The sequence below is a fragment of the Lepeophtheirus salmonis genome, chromosome 5, assembly GCF_016086655.4.
Source record: "Lepeophtheirus salmonis chromosome 5, UVic_Lsal_1.4, whole genome shotgun sequence".
In the NCBI taxonomy this organism is placed as follows: Eukaryota; Metazoa; Arthropoda; class Copepoda; order Siphonostomatoida; family Caligidae; genus Lepeophtheirus; species Lepeophtheirus salmonis.
The window spans coordinates 16,589,785-16,600,786 of NC_052135.2; the positions used below are offsets into that span (position 1 = coordinate 16,589,785).

Genomic DNA, 11,002 nt, shown 5'->3' on the forward strand with positions numbered 1-11,002 from the left:
TGAATTACCTATAACAAACCATCAAATGAAATTTAATATAAACTAAACTTTTGAAAAAAAGTCAAACACATTCAAAAATAGCTTGCTGTATATAATATTTTTGATCAATTCAGTCCCAGTAATTTTTTTTTGCTAAGAATATAGACAATAAAGTCATTAACAAAACAAAGTCACAAATGGATGAAAAAATCAAAAATAAGAAAGAGAAGCAGAGTCATTACATCAAAAATAAAAGGATAAGTAAACAATATCATTCTATAGATTCAAAATAGCTTTTAAATTTTTTATAACTTTGTATTAATCGGTGACACAATATGAAATTTATATCCACAAATGAAGGGTCATTGTGTACTATGTAGTTCCACGATAATTGATACTCTCTACAAATTTTAACAGAGAAAGGAGAAAATTGGAATGCAAGACAAACTCAATAGCTCTTGTTTTTATAGAGGCACTCTAAATTTTCGAGGTGAGATCAAATAAAATGTAATGTGTTATACATTTTTGTGTAATTCTAACAATGTTCAGCGTCTCAAAATCTGGAGTGCTGGGGATCTCACAAACGCATGCATAACTGTGTTCTAAATTTTCCCGCATGGAGTATCAAAAAATAAATAAATCGAATATATTTGAAATTTGGCAGTAAATCTCTATCCATCCTTGAGTTTTTTTTCCCCATAAAATATTTATTATTTACTAACTTATACTTTAATTTATCAGAATCTCACTTTTTTCGGGGAAAGAGAAACCGATAATGTTTAGTCACTTTAATAGTTTTTCGCTTCTTCCAGGTAATTACAATATTAGACTATCAATTATTTTATTTCTGATCAAATATTATTTGATTTTTTGTGTTAACGATAAATAAAAGTTGTAAGTTCGAAAATATAGAACCATTTTACATTTAATGGAGCTATGTTTGTAAAATTAGATTTATGTTTCTATTATGTTACATGTAGTTCAAGATTTCTTCATTCTTACGTTGTTCATATTTTATTCTTCTAACTTTCCAACTTCCAAATACATGGCAATGACTAACTCATCTACATTTCTTATAAACTTAGTCTATCAACCCATTAAATGCATTAGGTTCAATTACTTTTTTTAGAAATTTTTAATTAAAAGCTTTATTATTTGAAAAAAAGGAGACTGAACTCTTTTTACAGTCAGCAAATTTTCTTCGAAAAAAAGAGAGTAAATGATTTAAATGCACTTAATTTTTTTTTGTACTTCTATTTATAAACAAAAGTTTTTCGTAATATTACGAAGTAACAAAAATAAATACTTATTTGCAAATTAAAATTAATCAATATTACTCAACTATGAACAATGTTATATATACTCGTATATGTATATATGATTGTAAGCAAAACAAAATTATTGACAAAGATTGATTTTATGAAAAAGAAGAAAAAAAATTACTTGTTATCGATTAGTCTTGAATTTTTTTTTCTTCGTCTTATAAATGTATACATCTAAGTACAGAACCACTTATAATAACAAAGAAACTGTGATGGATTATATACAAGTGACTTGCAAAATTATTATAAATAATAGGTTAGTTTAATGAATTGTAGAAATGCATTTGAGATAAGTCAATAATAGAGTCGTTTGTAAAATCGTTGTTTTTGTTGAATATTCTAACAAAAATATAGTGAATAAAACACGTTTGCCAATTCATCAGTCCAACTACCATAAAATTGAATATGAGGTAAGTAAAGGGTCGACAAGAAGTCAATCTAACAATTAATTTATTATAAACATAAAAGAGGTGAAATATTATTTTTTATATACAAAGGAAGAAAGATTCTGGATGCCTATAATCAACTGATGGCGTTGTGTTCAAAGCATTCAAAGACCAATTAACTTTCCTATGAAGGTGGAGAGGGATAATTTAACATATTTTCTTTATAAATTTCTTTCTAAGTTAATACAAAACCAAGACTTTCATAATATTTAGATCAAGATCATAACAATATTTTCAAAAATTACTATCTCAATACTTGTGTATGGACCAATACGGATACGGGAGGTCCCAAAACGTATAAATGAAGAAAAAAATCTCCAAAATCTAACGCACATAGGGAAATCGACTAATTACAATTTTTTTTTAAATCTATTCGAACAGTTTCTGAAATTAAAGATCACTTGTAATACTATCACTATAGTATAATGCAACATGTCAACATAAATTCAGACTGGGAAAAAAAAGGGTATATATTTTTCTAGCTATATTACTTCATAAGAAAGGATCAAATGATTTTTGACAGACCATTATGCACCCTTATATCAGCAAAATATTACTTTTGGTACAGCGATATTATTAATAAGGCTTTCAGATTTTAGAAGTTACAGTTTTTTAAGTCAATGATGCTTAACATTATATATTTATGTTTTGTGACAAGTAATAAAGAAAATAAAAACCTTGGCTTATACCCAAGGAACCAAAAAAATAATTGATATTTAAGGAGTAAAACTTAATTGACTTTTTTAGATTACTGATCAATCTTCAATATATCAGTTCAAGCCTATTTTTATGGTGGCACATTACATATATTATTTTTTTTTCTCAAACATGAATATATTGGAATAAATTTTGGTTTAAAACGATTTAGTATTTAACTTTACCATCATTTCTCTTGTTTTCATACATCACAAATAAATCTTTTGCCTTACACTAAATATTTCCATATGTGAGAACCACCTGAAGGTGATTTGAGGTATTTCTCTGGTAAAGGGAACCTTTCCATGCTATCTAATTTTATTAAATATAAGTCCTTTAAATACGCATTTTTATATAGTAAAAGACAGGTTTACATTAATATGTCAGTATAAAAAAGTTGTGAAACTTTTCACATTTTCTGTATATTAAAACAATTTGTTAATTGAATATTGAGATCTGTGCTTATTTGGAAAATATAAAAACATATTGCAATTTCTGGCTTCAATTTTATAACGTGGCTAGTTATGCCTTGGCTGTAATATGAACTTTCATGTTGGTAGGCTATATTGCAGGCTATACGGGTTGGTATCTTTTCGTTTTTTTAATTATTTTTATACTTCTCAACTCCCATAAAGTTCAAGTAACCGATATTGGCTCTTAGTACAATCATATCTTGAAAATGGCTGATTTAAGTAAGGCCTTGGACTTGAAGTTTACCTCAAAGAGTATCCCTTTCAACCGCCCCAAGAGTGCTAAGTCGCAGGAAACAGATCTCGAATACAAAGAGGCTAAGAATTATTAACCTAATATTTTAGTCCAAACAGCACCTACAAGCTAAGTCGTCCTTACAGTCATGTCCTTGGTTCTCTTTGAGATGTCAATCAGGCTACTATTAATAGCTGAGACCATGATAATTCTGGAAAAGTTGAAATCATTCGTTGTCGATTTACCATAACGTTTTTCCCTGTTCATTTAAATGTATCTTTAAAGATAAATATATATGCTTTTTCTTAAATTAATATTAATTTATAAATTCGACTATTTGTCCGTTCGACATATTGTATTTAGACGATTAGTCTACACCGTAATTACCACTCTTAAATTGCCAAAGCGAATGCAGCACTGATAAGTAGTTACTCCATTAAGTTACTGGAAAACAGCTCAAAATTGAAGAACGGTAAATTAATCATTCCAAGAAGTAGCCCTGCTTTCCTTTATTGATATCTAATTGGATATCATTGACTGTAAAAGCAACAGACAATGTGTTTTTTAAAATAACTCATTTTCAATGATTTGATAAATATAATGTGTAGATCAAACATTACTTTAAAATGAGTAATTAGTAAGTTTTTAAATAACTTTAAGTTGGACTATCCTACAAATACATGCCTATGTAGGTATATTTATAAAAGTCATGTTCTTGATAACAGAGTAAGCTCAACTACTTAATACCTAAAATGTCTGATTAATTATTCAGTGTGTTTTTTATACTACAAAGAACTATGTGTACATACACTGAACAAGTTCTATTAACCTTTAAAATATTAATTGATCATTAAATATTTATATACTACGTTTTTATTTTTTAGACTAATTTCAATGTCTCTTTTGAAGTTGTTACTTATATATTATATTTACTGCAGTTGAATAATATTTGCAAATTGACTTGTCTATCTAATTTTAAACGTTATAACTATATATATATACCATTATTTTTGCTCTAATTGTTACCAATGTTATTTTTATTTTCTATAAAACTTGTATTTTATGACTTAATGGTCTAGAGAAAGTTGCAATAAAAAAACTATATATTTAGTGTTCTATTTTAGGAGAAAAGAAGTGTATATCTGTATAAGTATTATATTTGAGGATTAGGTGGAGACTATTAATTTAGATATGTTATATAAACATATATATATATATGGATTATTTGATATTTTGTGTCAGCATATGACTTTTTTATTACAAGCATTTTTTTAATTTTAAAAAAAAAATAGTTTTCTTGTATGAGACAAGGAAAAGTGAATTTTAAAGGGAACATTTAAATTAATTGATGAGACAAAAGTATACTATAAAGCAGATTAACTGAAGACAAAGAATTCCCCCATAACCTGAAGTTGTTAACCAAGAGCTGATATACGAAGTGCGTTGAAAAGTAAAGTGACTTTTCAAATTTTGTGGAAACGTACATCTGGTATGTACAATTTTTTATGTTTTTATATTAGTACACTCACCTCTCGTTTGTGAGAGGCAGAGCAGTCTGAAGTATTTTGTGTGTTAGGCGATTTTTTGCTATTGAAAAACATGGATCAAAGAATTTGCATCAAATTTTATTTAAAAATGAACAAAAGTGCTCCAAAACACTTGAAATGATTTGCTTGTGAGAGATTTTTTGGACAAAAACACCACCACAATCATGCTTCAGTCACCATATTCACCGGATTTGGCCCCATATGACTTTTTCTTGTTCCCAAAACTCAAGACACCTATGAAAGAACGGAGATTTGCCACGACAGAGGAGGTAAAGAATGCATCACTGGATGTGGTCAAGCCTATACCGAGAAATACTTATGAGAAGTGCTTCGAGGAATGGAAAAAGCGTTGACACAAGTGAATTGTATCTGAGGGGGATTACATTGAAGGGCACATCATAAATATTGATGAATAAATACATATTTTTATGTAAATAAAATGAGTAAATAAAAATACTTTATGAAATGGCTTTAGTCAAACAAAAATCCTTAATATAGGAAATAACTTGATATCAAAGAAAAACATTACTAATTGAATTAAATGTAGTTAGAAGATACTGAAACCCCGAAGATATGGCTAAATTTGTATAATTAGTTTTGTTTTGATTGGATTAGGGACAAGGTAAGTAAGATAATTTTAGAAAAATATATTATCCTGGAAAATGTATTGATTACTCAACATAAATAAGAATGAATAATAGATGTATTAACATATTTTTACTTCTTCTAATGGTCTGATATATATGATAAAACTTGGCTCTGAGAACGGATGACTCAACAATATTTGAGAAAACAAGGTATACATTTGATGAACAGTAAAAATTTAATTCCTTTTATTTGCTACGCCATTTTGACACCCATTTAAGTACTCGGCACCAGTTCATAAATTCCTTTCACTCTACCGAAAAAAGGGTTTAACTTCCATATTACCGACAACAACAGTGCTGTTGTCACTTGAAAGTAAACAACTGGTAATTCAATAAGAGGGGGAAAAGATGAAAGGAGAAAAATCAATAGGATAACTTTATAAAAGTGTACAATAGGATAATTAAGCCACACAATTTCCTTACTTTTTAACCAATTATATTTTTTAAATCTGCACGATTTTGGTCGCACTTAGCAATTTTACGATTGCAAAGTATAAAACTACATATGGATTACGGCCACTACACACTATTCATCCTTCTTTATCAAAATTCGTAAGATCGGTTGAACTTCGGTGTGCTAAGCCTGCAGTCTTATACGATATTATCCCCTTTTAAAGCTGAAAGTTACTATGTCAACTGGTTCGAAATTCATAGATTCGTGAGTAGTGATATGTATTTTGCAGAGTGCAATGAGAAAGTGGGAGCAAGACTGGACTTACTTTTGAATTAAATAAATATTATTATTTAATATCATCGTAAAAATTTTCTTCCAGTTCGATTTATTATTATTATTATTATTTTATTGAGGGGGGGATAATAATAAAATGTTTTGAATCTTATCTATAGGATTTTGTTTGATATTGGCAATGTGTTGAGAAAAATAAAAGCGTGGAGATTAGGACAGGAAAACCGGTTGGTGCGTGTGCTCCTTCTTATTTTTTGTTCATAGTTTAATAGATCGTCGTGATGTTCATGTCTCTTTCAGAATGATGAATTACTGCCAAGTTTGGGGGCAATTTTAAATATAGTCTTTGTGATTTTAGTTAAAATTAAAAATAACGATTCTTTAGGATTTTAAATAATATTTAAAAAATAACATTCTGCTATCAGGGGCATCCACAAGATTATATATATATTTTAGTTTTTTGGGAGGGCGATTGGTGTTTTGATTTTTTTTTTGCAAAACAATCAAAAAATATACAATTTTATAATTAAGTTGCTTTTTAAAATTTATAATTATTCACAAAAAATTTAATTTTTTGAATTTAAAAAAAAATATACTGATTTTTTCGAAAAATTAAAATTTTGGAAACAAAATTTAAAAAATTCACAGCTGTTCACCAAAAATTAAATATTTGAAAAAAAAATTCCGAGAATAACAATTTTTTTTTTTAAATTTCAAAAATTCCCACCTGTTATAAAGAAAAATCAAATGTCTAACATAAAATTTTTTTCAAAACAAATCAAATATTAAATCCAAAAAATTTGAAAAATATATAGTTATTAACAGGAATTTAATTTTTTGAAAAATTTAATTAAATTTCAAATATTATATTTTTTGAATAAAAAATCTAATGTTAAATTTTCTTAGTAAAAATCATAAATTCCTTAATTTGGTACATTTTATTTTTATTTTCATTTCACCTAGAAAAATAATAAATATTTAAATACGAGTAATAAACAAGAATCGAACTTGCAAATTAAACATTATTTTTCTGATTCCGATTTCATAAAAAATGCCCAATTCTCCAATTCTAATTAATCGTCCCATCACAAATTATAATTTCCCTACACTAATACTGTAGAAGGTTCTCCTCTTTCTTGTATTACTTTATTTTATATGACTAAAGTCATATTACAGGCAGTTGATATTAACAAGGTTATAAACTCAGTTGTATCGTATGTCTCGCTTCAACCATGTTCTTGTGCTCTACAAAATGTCCATCCTTATTTAGACACCAGAATACAAATTAATTTTCCGCCTACTTTTTACAAACATATTTATCCACATATTAACATGATGTATTTTATGGCCAGAAGAGGCCTTAATGAATCGTGAGTTCTAATATACTAAATTTTTACGCACGAATACGATTCAAAGGAAATTAAATAAATAAGTAAATATATAAACTAGGTTGCATGCCGAATACACATTTAAAAAGTATCATCATCATTTATGTATAATTCTTGTTGTTGTTGTTCTTTGGTGGTGGTAGATATGGTTGTTTTATTTTTGGAGACAGAATCCGAACGGTTTAATGGCTTTATTTATATAGTTGCAAAGTTACTGGTGTGTGCGAGTCTTTCATCTCTCTCTCTCTCTGTTTCTGTTTCTTCTATAATAACCATTCACCAGTGACTATGTATATATATTCAGTTCAAATATGAACATACATTTATTTGTATAAACATATATATGTAATGCGTCAACATAAAAACAAAATTAAACAAAAAAGGGGAGAATACAAATTTAATTTTCACTTCATATATTTAAATTTTGTGGTATGAGTTAGATACCCAAGATTTTTTTCTATAGCTTAAAGTCATTATTTGATTTAAGAGACTTATATTGCTCCCAATAGGGCCATTCAAATAAAAACCTGTCAATTTTTCATATATATATTTTTTTTAATTGGACTTTTTTAAATTTATTACAACAATATAGAGATTAAAATAATAATTAAATACATCAAGAAGGATTACGATAAAATTAATAATAAATAAACGTTATAGTTTAAAATTAACTCCCTAAATAAAACCCCAACCCTTCAATATTAATAACTTATGGTTTTTACAGACTCTATAAAATTATACTATTGACTAACATTACAAAATATGTGTACATAAAATATGAAAATAATAAAGTTAAAACAGACAAAAACTAATTCTTCGATGTTCTTGTCCTCATCGTTACGTATCTACTTATTCAATATTTAAGGGTTGAATAGAACTTACATGACTATTTTGAGAAAACCTAACAATTTGTGCAGGATATTTCCATTCTCTATTCTCGTTACTGGGAACCCTGAAAGAAAAGCTTGTGTATCTTGCTAAAGACGCAATAAAAAATTTCTTCTAAGAGTGAAAGCTTATTAGACACCCAGAAGTGAGGTACTTGTATGCTTTAGCGCTAACAAAATCAAAAAAGAAAGCCCTAGATCCTGAGGTAGCCTTTTCCTTCACTTTGGGCATTCAAAAAAGGATATCATTATTTTGTTGTGACAATCAATTTGGGCTACTTTAAATAGTAAAAATTACCAAAGGGTTAATAAAAATGCCGCAGAAGAATACAAATATAATTTATTCTCCATGTGCAGAAAAAATTACTCCAGTGTACTTTGGTATGGACGAGCTGCATATATGTATGATATACGTTCGTATATCCAGGTCATCTCTCTTTTAATAATAATTCAAAAAAAAAAGTTATATAAAACTTTTATTACAAATGTATGTATTTGCTGAACCCGCCAGGTGCATTCGTCATGTGTTTTTGATTACACAGATTGGTAAAAAAAAGTTTTTATTATTTATATTAAATTTATTGAAAAATATATATATACTATTTTATTTTATTTTTTTACAATTTTTACTCTAATTTTCTGAAGATAAGATGCTTTTGTTGATGCCTCAAACACCTTTTTGCGTCTTTGGCTATTTGAAAATTCAGTTATTATTCAACTTTGTCTAATATTCTTTGCTTTTATTGTATAAGAAGGTGTTTTATCGACACCGTAGCGGTTGGGGCAGTAAAAATAATTAGTTTTATTGTGAGAGACAATAGTCTAGACAATTACTTTTTGATATTAACCCTTTACCTAGCTTTGTTTTGTCTTGAATCCCTGACCAAAATGCATTAAAGGAAAATATGATTAAGTTTTAGTGGCCTGATTTTTGAAACTAGGCATTTCAAATTTTGGGCTAGGGATTAATAAATTTTTGTGTAAAATATATGTTTTACAACAGTGCCAAATTTAGAAATTAAGTTAGAACCAGAAAAAAGTAAATTACAAAGTTGTGCAATATAGTTGAAAGAAGGTTTGGAACAAATGTATTGTTATTATTTTTTTGGTTTTATTTAATATGATATTAGCATACAATTTTGAACGTGAGCCCACTGGGCTGCAACCACTGCATGAATTAGCATTCCGATTAACCATTTATATCATAAGGAAAAATATTAATCCTGCTTCAATGCTCCAAGAGTTGCTTATATGAAATCTAAAGTGGTTTTATAATTAGCAAATTTTTTGAATGTATAAAGTTTTGATTAGAGACATATTATGAAAAAAATTTAGAATTTTCAAACTGTATGAGTCCGTGTGGAACTATTTGAATCTGGTGGTATTTCTGATATTTTATTGTATTTCAACTCTTACATGTAAATATTTGATTATTTATATGAATTTATGAAGAAAATAAAATCATAATTATTTTACTTCAAAATGAAAAAAAAATTATCATCCATAAATGGCTAAGAGTTATTTCTAACTCTCTGATCTGGGACCAGTCGTACTAATTTGATTATATTGAATGACGTTAAATCAGATGCCACCAATTATACCACCTTAATATGATTATCTCTGGAATTATTTGCGTTCCATGAATTTTGACATTTGCAAAACATTACTTCATGAGTGATCGTGTTTCTCCATCTTGAGAACTGACTAAGTATAAAAACAAAGGTAAATCTGTAATGCACTCATACGCTATCTGAATGAGGTCAAATCTTGTTCTTATTACAGGGCACGCCCATGTATATTCTTCATATGCCAAAAATCAGCTCGATCCATTTAACCGTTTCAGAGTCTATCAGTAGCAAACAGACAAACAGAAGTACTTAAATATATTATAAAATATACTTTGTATAAATACGACATATCATGTACATGAAGAGCTAACTTTCATTCAGTTTGGCTAATTGGTTCTGTAGATATACGAACTGTTCCAAACTGTTTAGTGCAACGGCCTAACCATGCATATTTTTATTTGTCTGTAAATGGGGGATTTTATAATGAAAAGGGCAATGAAAGGAAAAATTGTATACAAGGAATATACAAACTGATTAAATCTAGACTAAACTATATAAATCCCGTCTCTTTAAAAGAGTTGAAAAGAGCAATTTTTATAAGTTGGATAGATATTTAGGTTAATTAGTCTGAAGAACAAAGAAAAACAGATTTAAAGTTATATATCTAGATTCTATAAATAATTTTTTGTATCGGTTGAGATCCTAATTATAAATTGGTATTGAGTTTTATGATAATTTTTTACTAAAATTTCTTTTCAATTTTTACTAAGTTCATTTTATATAAGTTAAATGATTTTTATGATTAAAAATGTACAAAATAATGTTTGTACTTCATGTAAAAATTTATTTTAATTCTAAATATAATATTTTCTTATAAAAAAACCAATTTTTGAATAAATAAATCCCTCATTATAAAGGGTGAATTTGGAGATCAAAAAAATAAGCCTATGTTTTTCTTTTGCTTATAAATGAAAGGAACTCATTTGAAGCGTAAATAATAATTGATATTTCATTTTCAAAAAGAATTAGCTTTCAGAGTTTCTCCTTTAGGAGCAGTATTGATTTGTTTACAACTTCTTGCAATGTAGGCAAGATAAAAATCAATTTAGATCATCTCTTTATCATTATCAGG

General features: G+C 27.5%; 1 non-coding gene across 1 annotated transcript; it reads left to right on the forward strand.

Moving 5' to 3' along the window:
* The first annotated feature begins 2,633 nt into the window (after positions 1-2,633).
* Positions 2,634-2,751, forward strand: LOC121119141 (U5 spliceosomal RNA). Its single transcript, XR_005864687.1, has one exon. It is a non-coding gene; the product is annotated as a U5 spliceosomal RNA (small nuclear RNA).
* Positions 2,752-11,002: the final 8,251 nt, after the last annotated feature.